General features: G+C 39.9%; 1 long non-coding RNA gene across 2 annotated transcripts in view; it reads left to right on the forward strand.

Moving 5' to 3' along the window:
- The window catches only part of LOC308059358, a 186,677-nt gene continuing 173,998 nt past the window's right edge, over positions 1 to 12,679 (forward strand). For both annotated transcript variants that reach the window (XR_013926214.1, XR_013926215.1), the window contains exon 1: positions 1 to 12,679. This exon is cut by the window's right edge. This is a non-coding gene — a long non-coding RNA (uncharacterized lncRNA).

The following is a 12,679-nucleotide window of genomic DNA, read 5'->3' on the forward strand; positions in this document are numbered from 1 at the left end:
GGGGGGGGGGGCGGAGGGGGAGAAAAACAAAAAAAAGAGCCACCTCTTACTTGAAATCAGTCTTATATTTACCTTTTGCAAACTTATATTTACCTGAATGCAAACAGAAGAATGAGAACTGAAAGAACAGATGGGAAGATGTGTGTTTCTGTGGTTTCTAGCCCAAGGTCAAGACATCTGGAACCACTGGATAAGATACTTATAAACATCTGAACTCCTGGGAATGTCCCAAAACAATGGTTCCAGTTTTGTGAGGAATTTAGATGTTTCGCAGTTTATTTCTATTCTAAAATGGAAACGAAAGGAAATATTTCAACGTTTCAGTATTAAGGAGGAAAAGGGAGGCCACAGTTAGAGGAGAAAGAGAAGCTTCTTTGAAAAGAGAGGTGACACAGGAGAGTACAGTGCTGTGAAAAATCTCCCTCTGTTCATTAACAGTAAAAAGAACTTAGAGAGAAAATACTTTCTAAATCTTCAACCATTTAAAAAATCTGTCTTCCTCATAATGGAATGTTTTTATAATACATGTAACATACCGTTTATATATAGGTTTCATAGGTTTTAAAGGCATCACCTTGGTTCATGGATGTAGGTAGAAAAGGGAACATGATGCTGAGCATGGGAAGCAGCAAACTTGAGGGGAAAAGATGAACTTCTCTATTAAAACTCTTAGAAGCCAACATGGTTTTCAGACTTTTTGTTTTTGATGAGATGTCTGCCTTGCTGGGAAAGCCTGAGGATGTTTCAGAAAGTTCCAGATCCTTATTCCTAGAAGAGATTTTCTGATCTTTTAGACTGCTGAGCTTCCTTCACATATGTGTTCTTTTTGTTTTATATAAAAGGAGGTGGGGGATGGGACAGGACGGGACGGGACAGGACACTGCTTTATAAATACAAGTCAAGCAAAGTCAGCCTAATGTATGCTGTTTATAGTAACTTATGCAGTTAATGGTTGAAAATGTAACCAGAATTCTTGTTTTGGATTGTTTTGATTTTGTGGAGGACTTTTTGAAATAATGCCAGTAAGCACTGTCTTGTATGGGGAACTGAGGGATGTTCTCTGACCTACGGAATATACAGGTCTGGAGAAAAATGGCAGCATAAGTTTAAAGTCTTTCAGTCCATGCCAGCATAACCTAGAAAGTGAATTAACTTCAAAAACTATTAAGCACAAACTGTGACTCAACAAAGCTACTTACCTGGAAGCATAAATGCAAGTTTCAAAATAACCTTGAGTTTCTCAGTGTTAAAATCTTGGCCTAGGAACATTTATGAAGTGTAGTGTAGGAAAAGAAAATGAACCATAAGAAATGTTTGTTTTAATGAATACTAAACCCAGATTTCTTTCTTTTATACACTCTTCTGTAATTTCATTGCTACTTCTTTGTGCATGCTTTCCAGAGAGCAACATCCTATAAACCATAAGAGATATTCAAGAAGTTAATTAAAACAAAACATTAGGTAAAATTTATCTTTTACAAATACCACATGTATGAATGCTGTCGAACTCATATGAAGAGACATAGAACATATGTGGATGTTATTTCAAATTTTTCATGCCAATTTACTGCTACTTGCAAATTCCAGTGAGTAAATTATGAACTGAAGAATGAAGTCATTTAAGAGCCTGTACACTGATAACCAAAGTTAACATGAAGTGGGAAACAAATATAAACCAGCAAGAATTCTTTATGTCACTGATGGGAAAAGAACATGTTTATATTTCTTGTCAGTGCACCCCCAACATGTCCTTACATGCTTGCCTCTATGTTGTTTGGAGGAAAAAAAATTGCCCGTATAAAAGCTTAACTGAATTGTTTTTTCCACAAGAATAAAAGCTGAACAGTTTTTTGGAAAATGAAAGTCAAAGATCTACTGTCAAACCTGTTCCAAGCTACAAAGATATATAACTGACAAAATAAAAAATAAAAGGCAAATAAAAATTTCCCTTTAAATAATTTCTTTCTTGAAAAAGAAGATATATATACCAAAGAAAATGTGTCAATATCCCATCCAGCTGTGGACAAAATTAAATAAATGCAATAAAAAGTTGATTATTTTCCCAGAAATGTGATTTGCAATCAGTTATTGGTGCTGATCAAATAGTGTATTAGAAAAAAACCCCTTAAAATAAAATTCTACTGTCAACATGTAACCATAATCAGTTATTAACCTTACACATTCACTCTTAATAAGTAAATTCATTTTGCTTAATTGTCTAGTGGACATCTATGGAGTTACTCTATAGTTTTTTGAGCAAGGAACAAATTTCTAGAGATTTGTGGGACAGTAGCACACTCACACTCTTGTGTATTTTAAGGCTATGATTTACGTGATACATGCAAACAAGATAGGATTCCATGTTTCTTAATCTAAACTGATGCTTCATCAAAAGAATTCTTTATAGATTTGGTAAAAGACAACTGCAAGTAATTTTAAGGCACGTGTGAATAAATGTGTTACTGGTGCCTTCTGCTCAGCCTCTGCTCCTCCCTCAAAGTGCAGTGTAGGACGCTGAAGAGCTGCACCCTTTTCCAGATCACTTTAAAGTTTGCATTAAGCAGAGATTAATTTATTTTTTGTACTTTTCTAGCAGAGGATGTGTTCCAGCCTGGGATAAAACTGAGGACAGTGTGTTGCAGAAATATCCTGTTGTCTTGCTTCAACTGTATGTTCACATGTAGCGTCCCTGCTGGTGCACTAGCACAAGTTGGGAAAGCCTGGGATGGGTTGATGTTGGTGTGATATCTAAGAGGCCATACTTCTGCCACTGGAGCCGAGCAGAGGGACAGCTCGCCAGAGCTGCTGGGCACCCTGGCTCCCCTAGTGCAGATTTGCTCTTATCCTGACAAGAATCAGATCATCTTCAAGTACATTCCAGGAGATTTCAGGGGAAGCTTCCTCCCCTGAGGACTAGTCTAAAAGCCTGTATCATTAAAAGCAGGTGTTATGTCTTTTCTAATTAATGGCGTTAGTCCCAATGGTATGATTCAGACCTAGGGTATTTTTGGTGTCCTGAAGTCCAAGGATAGCTGATTCATATTGCTTTCCTGTACTTCTCTGGCCTGGAGTTGCTATTTTCCTGGTGTTACTCAAGCTCAGCCTTTGCTTAAGATGTCTCCTGGTGTATTAGACCATGTCAGACACACACAGGGCACAGCATATTCCTGCCTCAGCAGGAACAATGATCTGGACCCACAGACCACAGGTGGCTGCTCTCATTCCCACTTTCTGCTCCAGCTGCCCTTTGAACTCAGTCACTTGTGTTCAGCCATTGCAACATCCCAGACAACACCCTGGAAGTGTCAGTCTCTGGCTTGTGTTCCTGCAGCTCCCTCCTGGCCATCGTTCTCTTTGCTTTTCCTTCTTCCCGTGAGACGTGTTGGGTGCTGCACCCACTGCCTGAGTTGTGTGAACTGCTCAGGGAGCCCGCGTGGTAGCAACCCATGTAGTGACCTGCTCCTGAGCTCCTGTGTGAGCTTGCTCCACTCCGCTCCCCTCATGCAAAACCTTTATCTCTTCCTTTATCAGGCTTTCCCTGACATGTCTTCTTGCTTGAGTGGCTCAGTATGTTTGAACAGTGGCACCTGGCAGCATGTCACCCTGAGTGTGCCAGCACTGAGCACAGGGATTCAGCTATCGTGCACGGAATGCATTTTGGTGGCCCCTGGGAGCGAACAGAGGAGCCGTTAGGCTTCCTTTGCCTTGTCTCGTGTGTGGAAGTCAGGCATCTTGTCTAGCCTTCCTCAGTGATGGAGAGAGAAAAAAGGCGTGCTTTCCTTGCAGCACTGACACCCCCTCCTCAGATAGATGCTATCACCCCCACCCCCCCCACCCCCCCCACCCCCCATGGCTGGAGGGGAGACCAGAGTGCGTGCCTTGGAATGGCTGCCTAACTGAGAAAGTAACACGGACTCTGGGAAGTCCTTGGCGAGAGTCTCTGTTTCATCTGATTGCAAAATCAATGAGACAGCCTGTTCTGAAGAAAATGGCTTTCCTGTGAAGTTGCCGGTGCCATTGCACTGGCTTTCTGAGCTTTGGATGTCAAGTTAGCAACAATTACAGCAAGAGATCCCACTCGCTTCAAATACTAAGGTCAGTACACACTTGCATTGACTGGGAAACACAGAAAAAGAGAAAAATAAACCAATGGAGCAACATGAATTGTGTTCCTGCAGAATGTAAGGCCATTAGAAACCTGAGTGGAATAGCTACAGTAAAACAAACATCTATCTTGCAGATTCCCAAGATGGAAGCTTGCCTGCTGAAACTTGCAGCCTTTTGGGCTGTAGCCCCTTACTTCAGATGACAGGGCTTTCATTTGCACAAGCAAGATACAGCCCTCAAGGAACTGGCAATATGCCGACAAGCCACTTATTTGGGTAGGATTTTGCTGACTGTGGTAAATAGATGAGATCGGAAAGAAGGGTGGGCTCATGCATGTTTGTGTGTGTCAGAAATACGAGTTCGGTAGAGTGGGAAGCCAGGAAACTGTTAATTTCAGTGAACCACAACATCTGAGCAGAGTGTATTGAATTTTTAATCCACCCAGACTGAAGCTTTGTTTTCTATTTGGGAAACTGTGACAGCAAAGCACCTTGTTCTGCTCAGTGTGTAAAGCCTGTCCACTCCACTGTTGTGCTACTTATGCTATAAAGAAAGCAGAGACTGAGGTGGCTTTTCCAGTTCATAGCTTATGTACCTCTTCACTAAACGCTTGATTTATTAATTGATAAAATGTGTAAATAGTAATAAGTGTTTCTAATAGTATTCCCAAATACACATCAATGCTGCAAAAAAATTGTCATTGCAAATTGCCTTCCAGTTGCTTCAGGGATCTTCCTCATTAAAATCAAAATGCTGATTTCATTCAGTTCTCAGTAAAGGTTAATATCCAAATAAGAAAAAAAACAGGATGAAAAACTGAACCACAAAGCCTGTAACATGACTTAAAAGTAATATGTGGGGTTTATCCATCTTGTTACCTTATAAAGGTGTTAGAGACGACTTGTGTTACAAAGATGCACATAAGAGTTTTTTCTGTCCTCCAAAAGTAATTCCTGTGTTGGGAGAATACAGAGCTGCCTTCCCAATGAATTTTCAAAATAAAAAAGATAAGAAGCAATGATGGTATCCCAGCTCTTTCTGCAGCAAATGTTTGACCGGCTCACCATGCAGACTGTTGTGTTTCAACATGCAACCCCACTTCCCAAGGAATTTCCATGTATTTGTATTTGGGAACCTGCAAGGGTCAGTGACCTAAGCAGGGCATAATCAGAAGTTACTGAAGCCACTGGGAGTCTTCCTACCTGAATTTCGTGAGTTTGAGATCAAGTCCTATAACCAGATACAAAAGTGACCGCTATAAATCCAAATAATATTCTCTTCACTGAGTGATTGGGGGAAAAGTGAATAAGCAGCCTAAGCAATGAAAAATAATTGTGTTTAAAAACAACTGTCATTCCAAATTATCTGGCATATTGTAAATGAGGAGAACAGGCATTTCTGTCAGACTTTTGCTTTATAAATGTTCTTTTTACTAATACTGGTTTTTCACTTCGTAAAGGTATGGCAGCATTCCAAGCCTTGTCTTGCAGTGAAGTCCACTTTTAAATTTAAGCAGGAAAGTATGAAAGAAATAAAAAATATTGCATTTATTAATTTTTGCTTGTTTCTACTGTTGGGTTGGTACATGGATAGAAACACAGAAACCCAGCAACGATTTTCATATCTTAGTTTCACTACTGTGGTGGCAGTATTGTGTTGCCATTTCTGCCATATATAGCTGCGAATCTAGCTAAATCTGAATGTCAAATCCCAGACTTTGGGTAGTTGAAGGCTGAATAAGACCATGAGGACATGCAAAGTACAAGTATTGGCAACAGTGTAATTCTGGAGGAAATGCACTTTCACATTCAATACCAAATCTTACGTGTACTTCATGCATTATTTATTATTTTGCAGTTAGGACTCTGAGAGATCTTTCAGTCTGGGAAAGAACATTCACTGTTGATCATAAATAAGTTTGAAAACTATGGAAGAGTAAATAGATTGATTGCATTGTTTTTATTGCTTACATATCTGGGAACTACTAATATAGATAATTAAAAATTATACCATAATAAAGAAATAATATGCATAGGTGTATTCATAGGTCTGTAAGATTCGCATTTTCTTATTGTATAAGGCTATTTTAATTTTTACACCATTTCATAGTTGAGATACAAAGGGAAGCTTGAGGATAGCTTTCATACCCGTGAAAGGAAGGAACTATTTTCTAATGAAACAATTTTTAATCAGAAAAAGAAGATTTAAGCATGTTTTAAGAGTTCTAAGTAAACATTTCTGAGTAATCAAAAATAGCTAGCACATAAATAATTAGAAAGCTGTTAAAATGGATTCAATTATTCTTTATATTTAATAAATTCATCTGTTCCAAAGCTTTCTGCATGGCAAACCATTCAATCAGCTGGGAACTAGAGTCAAAATGGCTGTTGTAACATATTTTCTTTAAGGCAGTTTCAGTCCTAGTTGAAAATGTCTTTCACAAATTAAATGTTTTCTGGAGAAAAAGTAAAGAGACAGATTATGAGGAAAGTGTCCAAAATGATCTGAATGCCTGGGACAGAAACAGAAAAGACACAGGTAAGTGTAACATTATTTTTGCCTTCAGGAGTCAGAAGTGAAATGTACTTTCATCCTTGTTTTCTTCTAAAGCCTCAATGTGAACGTATTCATTAAATTTTAATGTTGATTTGGAGATCAAATTTACTAAAGTATATTCATAATTTTGCTAAGCACAGGCCTTTTATTCACATAAGTTTTCCCAGTACCTTGCCAGTAGCACAAAGAAATGTGGAATCAGTAGTGAGCTATATTTTTTTGAAAGACTGAGCTGAGACTAGATAGGAATTAAAAATAGCTGTGTTTGTTGGCTAAATGAATAATATCTGTCATGTAGATTCACAGTATGAATTAGATAATAATCTCTGAAATAATTATCTGCAATTACTACATTACCTTAGGGGACTAGAAAGATAAAAGACTGTGAAAGCATAAATTGTGTGTTACAGATTGTTTTAGACCTTCCCCTTTTGATTTACACTACACTCAGGAAGAACTAGTTTCAGCTTGAGCATTTGCTAATAGCTTTGGGGTACATACATTTGGAAAGGGAGCCAGTCCTGCCTGGCTCCTCCAGCTGGACATCCTGTGAGAGATCAGATTGCCCCCCAGAACGGGGCCATCGCATACCTGGCTGTCCTGTCTGCTGGACATGTCAGGTGTGGGACAACCTGCTTGCACCGTCTGCTTGGGAGGGAGTGAACTTCTGATGTGCAGCCGCCTGGAACCCTGCATACGGTTGGAGGAGAGTGCAGGGCTCTCCTTGCCCTGGGGTCTGATCAGGGCTCCTCTCAGCCTGACAGTCCGAAGTGACAGGATGCCTGTGCTTGCACCTGTTACATGATGCTGGATAGTGGATGCCATGAAATTTATTCTGCACTTCCTGGAATCACATTCTGAACCTTTAATGCTGTGCCCCAAACCCATTTCTTCTCAAAGCTGAAGATGTGCTGGGTTCTGGAAGGGTAAACCTTTGAAGCAATTCCTCCTCCTGCACTCCACCTCCTCACCCTGCCTATAATACAGAGGACCAAATCACTGACCATGGTTTTATAAAAATAATTAATAGAAAGAGACAAAGCCCTCTCCTTGGGTCAGAACTGTCTTGAGCCCTTTTGCTCATCATGACTGCAGCAAGTCAAAATGGTCTATCTTCAGCAATCGACCTCAGGTACTATTCTGTCTCTCTTTTAGAACCAGTGGGTTTTTTTATGTTTCTAAAAGTGCAGAGTTGCACAAAATATGTGTCAGCTATTAGAGGATGGAAACTGACTTGTAACATTCATGCCTTATATACATCATGAAAACGTGCACTCCCACAATCATTTTGGTTAATTAATATTCAGCATCTGACTTCAGCCAACATCAGAGTGAAAGGGAGATAAGTGTACCAAACAAAACCGACAACTGGGCGAATTATAATAATGGGATCTATTGGTTTTGGACATGTTATGTTGTATTTTTCATTAATGAAAAAAATATCATACCTGTCAAACTGACATCAGAATTATTAGAAATGCAAATGGAATTAAAAAGCAGTAGATTAAAATGACACAGATAAGGGTAAGGGGGTAGTTCCTGTGATATAGCAGCACTTTGCCAGATTTTTCCATGCAAAACCAGATGGAAGCTGTAGCGTTATTAATTTTTCAGCAGAATCCAGAGTCTAAGTTGGGAGAGGTATGACTGTAATCATAAAGACACGTTAGCCAATTTTTTGACTTAACTGATTTGCTTGCCAATAGTAGTAGTATGGTTATGGCAAGCATGGCCATCAGCTGCCCAGGACTTTTCCAGATGGTCTCAGAGCATGGCACATGGTGACTAATAAGTGAACAGGTTAATCCAATGTAAACTTGTCCACACCTTCCTCTCCTCTACTCACACCTCAGCAATGCAGTATGGATATTTCCTTACCTAATACTATGAAAGATACCTGCATTAAACATAGAGGGATTAGAGTGATTTAGCAGCGTTGAGCTTGTGCTATGAGAAAAATGTATCACCTGTGCATTTCTTTGCCTGGCTCCCATTTGTGCAATTAAGAGAGTTTTATGTCTTGTCAGGGGTCAGTGACAATTATGATGTGTGTTTTCTCCAGAGAATAACGTGCCTTAATAGTGAGAGAGGCTGTGCCTGTATATGGGAGATAACAAAGTGCAGGAGAGCTTGAATCGGCACCAAAGTGCTTCCTCCTATGCTTTGACCCCACTAACCTGAGCTTCCCATATGCACTCAGCCCCCCAGCTGGGCCAGCTCCTTCCTTGCTTCACTGCTTTCTCCTATGACCAGTTTCTGTCTTTCCTGGAATTCTCCTTAAAATTGCCACAGAGGGGAATACTTCTCCTCTTAGCGGCTCTGGCTACAGGCTATCACTAGTTCTGTTTTGTTGGCTGATGCTGATTTTTGTGCTTCAGCAATACTCCCTTGTTCAGCTACATCTGTTGCATTTCTGGCTTGAATTTAACAGGCTGTCAAGACAGAAGCATCCAGAGAACATTGCTAAATATTTCATCAGGGCTGGATTAGATGCAGGCACAGGTCTGTGTTCACGTCCAACAACAGTATCTTTGCTACCTGAGGGTTTTGTGACATTTCAACATTTCAGCATTTCCCTAACATGCTGGGGTAATACTAATGTCTGTTCTGCTTCATCTCCAACTTTGGGGATTGCAATAATACTGCTTTGTATGACATGATGATGCTATGCAACACACATATGACATATCACCTGTCCCCATGATGTGGCTAATTCAGCCATTTCAGCAAGACACATTAGCAGTAGAAGTTGCATCATTAGCTCACAAAATTAGTGTGTGAGCATTAATTTAATGAGCCTCAGAGGACAAAGGTTGTTCTTCAGCCTCTTGAATGTGCTCCAGTGGAAGAAAAGCACTGAATTTGTAAATGGTACAGGTGTCTGATCTGGCCACTGCATGTGCATTATTTCCTAGGCAGTATTTTCTCCTCAAACATGTACTGAGATTTTTTCCTGTGCAATTTGTTTCTCCATTCATATGTGAAAGCCAAGCTGTGTTCTGTACCTCCGGGTGCAGAAGGGGAGAGATTTGTCTCCAACTTCAGATGCCTACTGTGGAGAGGCACACCTTGGACTGTCATCAGTGTAAGATGAAAGAAATGATCTTTTCTGGGACACAGTGTCTCTAAATGAGTCTTACCTACTAGGTGAACTGAACAAGTCCTTACCTTAGGACATGGAGAATCTGGCTTTAGAAACACCTAAGGCCTGAAGTCACCTGCGGTGACTGCCAAGAGGGTCCAAAACATCTGAATTTAGTCACATTAATGCTCCCTAAGAGGCCAGATTTAGACCTATTGAGTAGCTTAGATGACTACTAGTTGCTGTTACGAGCAAGGTGCTGCTTCCTCAAAGTCAGATAGGCAGGACAGGACCAATATACCAAGAAACTTTTAATTTTGAGGTCTCTTTTGGACTTGTCTGAGGCATGGAGTCTTTAAAACCTAGAGAGTGGCTAGCAAGTGAATTAGCAGTGCTTCATTCAGGAGAGAAGTAAGGGTAAAACATGTATCTGCATATGCAGGGCTTTTTATTTCTTGTATAAACAGAGTATTTTTATTTAGAGTGGTGCAGGTTTATCCCATTTTCTCCTGGAACCATTCATAGCTGCAATCAAAGGGGAGATATTGCAGAGGAAATTAGGAACAGCCACTCCTGTGAGTTCAGTGTGAAGTGATAAGCCACACAGAAGGTTACAAATTAGAGACTCACTTTTTGACAGTTAGGGAAAGTATGAAGGCAACAATCTAGAAGGCATAGCTAAAAATAATAACTTTCAGACACTGGAGGTCCTTGCAAAAATTCTGAAAAAAAAAATGCTATCAGCCATCACTGCTTCCAGAAAGAAAATAAAGGAAATGTATACATGTAAGGTTCTTTTGTTCTTTTCCAGATATGTGATTTTTTCTTATCTTGTGGCTACAGCTTTCCCTAAGATAAAATAATTACCAAGCATAAGGCTAGGTTTCTGACATCATCAGTTGTATCATGAAAGTTGTCTTAAAAGACTCTCTAGGGGATTTGGCTCTGAAAAACTTAATTAGAAAAATCTGCAATTTTATTTAAAATAGTTATGTTTTTGAGAGAATTGCAACCATAGCTTTGATTGCACATAAAATGTTTATTATTTGCACTAAATCCTTCTTAATCTTATTTAAGGACAAGTTGAACAGCTTCATAACTCTAGTTTTCTAATTCGAGGTCTTCTGAACTGTGTGTTGAAGAAGAATGGGAATGCTGTGGCTTTTTTTTTCTATACCACAAGAGTTATGTTCAGTTCTAAACAACATAATCACATTGAGCTGTATAGAGTGTTGTTGATTTAAGAAAGATGTCGGAGTTTCTCGTCACAATGTTTTAGACATCTCTTGTCAAAGTACGTGGCACTTGAATGACAATCACTTTGAATTGTGCTTCTAAGACATGTTCTCTTCAGAAATTTTACATTGCAAAGGTAATTCATTGTTGAATGCTTAATCACTCAACATGAAAATTAGTCTCACAACAATACTTTATTACAGAATTTGCTGAAATAGGAGGACAGCTAACAGAAGCCATATATGCATAGAGCCTCCTGGTAGCAGACGATTTTTAGATTGAGTCTCATGTCTCTTACCCTGAGATTTGTGTGGAACCACTTCTGATGGTTTACTCCAGGAAACTTGTATTTCTTCCAAATGCTTTGGGACAACTGTGGTTAGACAACGCATGCTGTTGATGGGTTAGTGGAACCCAATAAGCCTTATTTTGTCTGCAACTGTATTTATAAATTGTCCCTTGCCAATCCTTTCTGTGTGTTTGATCTTATAAGGCAAGTTTGGCTTCTTAAAAAGGCAAGCTAAAAAGGTCTTTTAACAGAAACCTGTTCTTTTGAACAAACAGGATTTTGTGTGAGATGTGTCTGCAGAAAACACTGATCTGGAAAAATTATATCACAGTTTATGGTGGTTGTAGCTGAGTTGTGTCATAGACTAATGACATCTCTGTGGGTTAGTTTCTTTGTGTAGACTTTTTCTGGCATGATACCATAATTGGAGAATACTTCTACGTGGCAGTGTTGATATTAACATTTTCTAAAGCAGACATACCTGCTTCCCTGTAAAACCTCCACAAACAGACCACAGAAAAACAAGAAAGGTTTTAGGTGTCATAAAGAAGTGAGAAAAGCCTTAAATTTATTTTCTTTGCAAGTCAGCCCTCAAGGCAGATTTCCCTGGGTTAGGTTAGCCCAGTGGAAAGTGTGAGCAGGAGAACTGCAGCCTTCCAGATGTCTGAAAGTTTTCTGTTCTGTTGTACTTTGAGTTAAACATATTGCAAGTAACACTCAAAAGGCCCCAGAGTTAGTGAAACAGTGACATTTAAAAGGGGCTTTGCCAGCATTGTCATATTAAAAGCATTTTCAAGGCACTCCAGTGAAGGCCCAGGTGCTTGTCACACCCATGCACAAGTGCCAGAAAACTTTTCTATGTCATCAGAGGTTTCCATTTCCGTAGGAATCTCTGTATATCATGGGGCTCTGAGGCAGCCAACAAGGATTCAGCCGGGGTAGTGAATGATGAATGGGAAGTTGCTGCTTCCATGTTTTTTACTGTTCAAGACGCATTTTAAGGCTGAATGACAGCTCCGGGATCACACTGTTCCCCATGCACCTCAATGAAAAACAAGACAAAAAAAGAACCCAGCTCAGTCCCCTGCCAGACATGAAAATATCTGTTCAAAAAAGCAGCCACTACTATTCTGAGGGCCAAATGCCGGTTACCAGTAGGCTGACTGGGTGGAGAGCGTCTGAGGAACTCTGCACCTGGACACGACGAAGCAGCAATAACATTCCAATATTGCTGCTGGTGATTTATGAGCTGGGACTCTCATAGGCTGTTTAATAAAGTTCAGAGCCTGGAAGAAACTTATGGCCCATCGTGAGTGAGACCTCAAAAAACCCCCCCATGAAGCTCCTCTCACCTGTTCCCCCAGCAGGTATTTCTTGGTTTCAAGGTATCGGTGACAGCACCAGATGAC

This window comes from Falco punctatus (genome assembly GCF_963210335.1).
Source record: "Falco punctatus genome assembly, chromosome: 2".
Taxonomy (NCBI): domain Eukaryota; kingdom Metazoa; phylum Chordata; class Aves; order Falconiformes; family Falconidae; genus Falco; species Falco punctatus.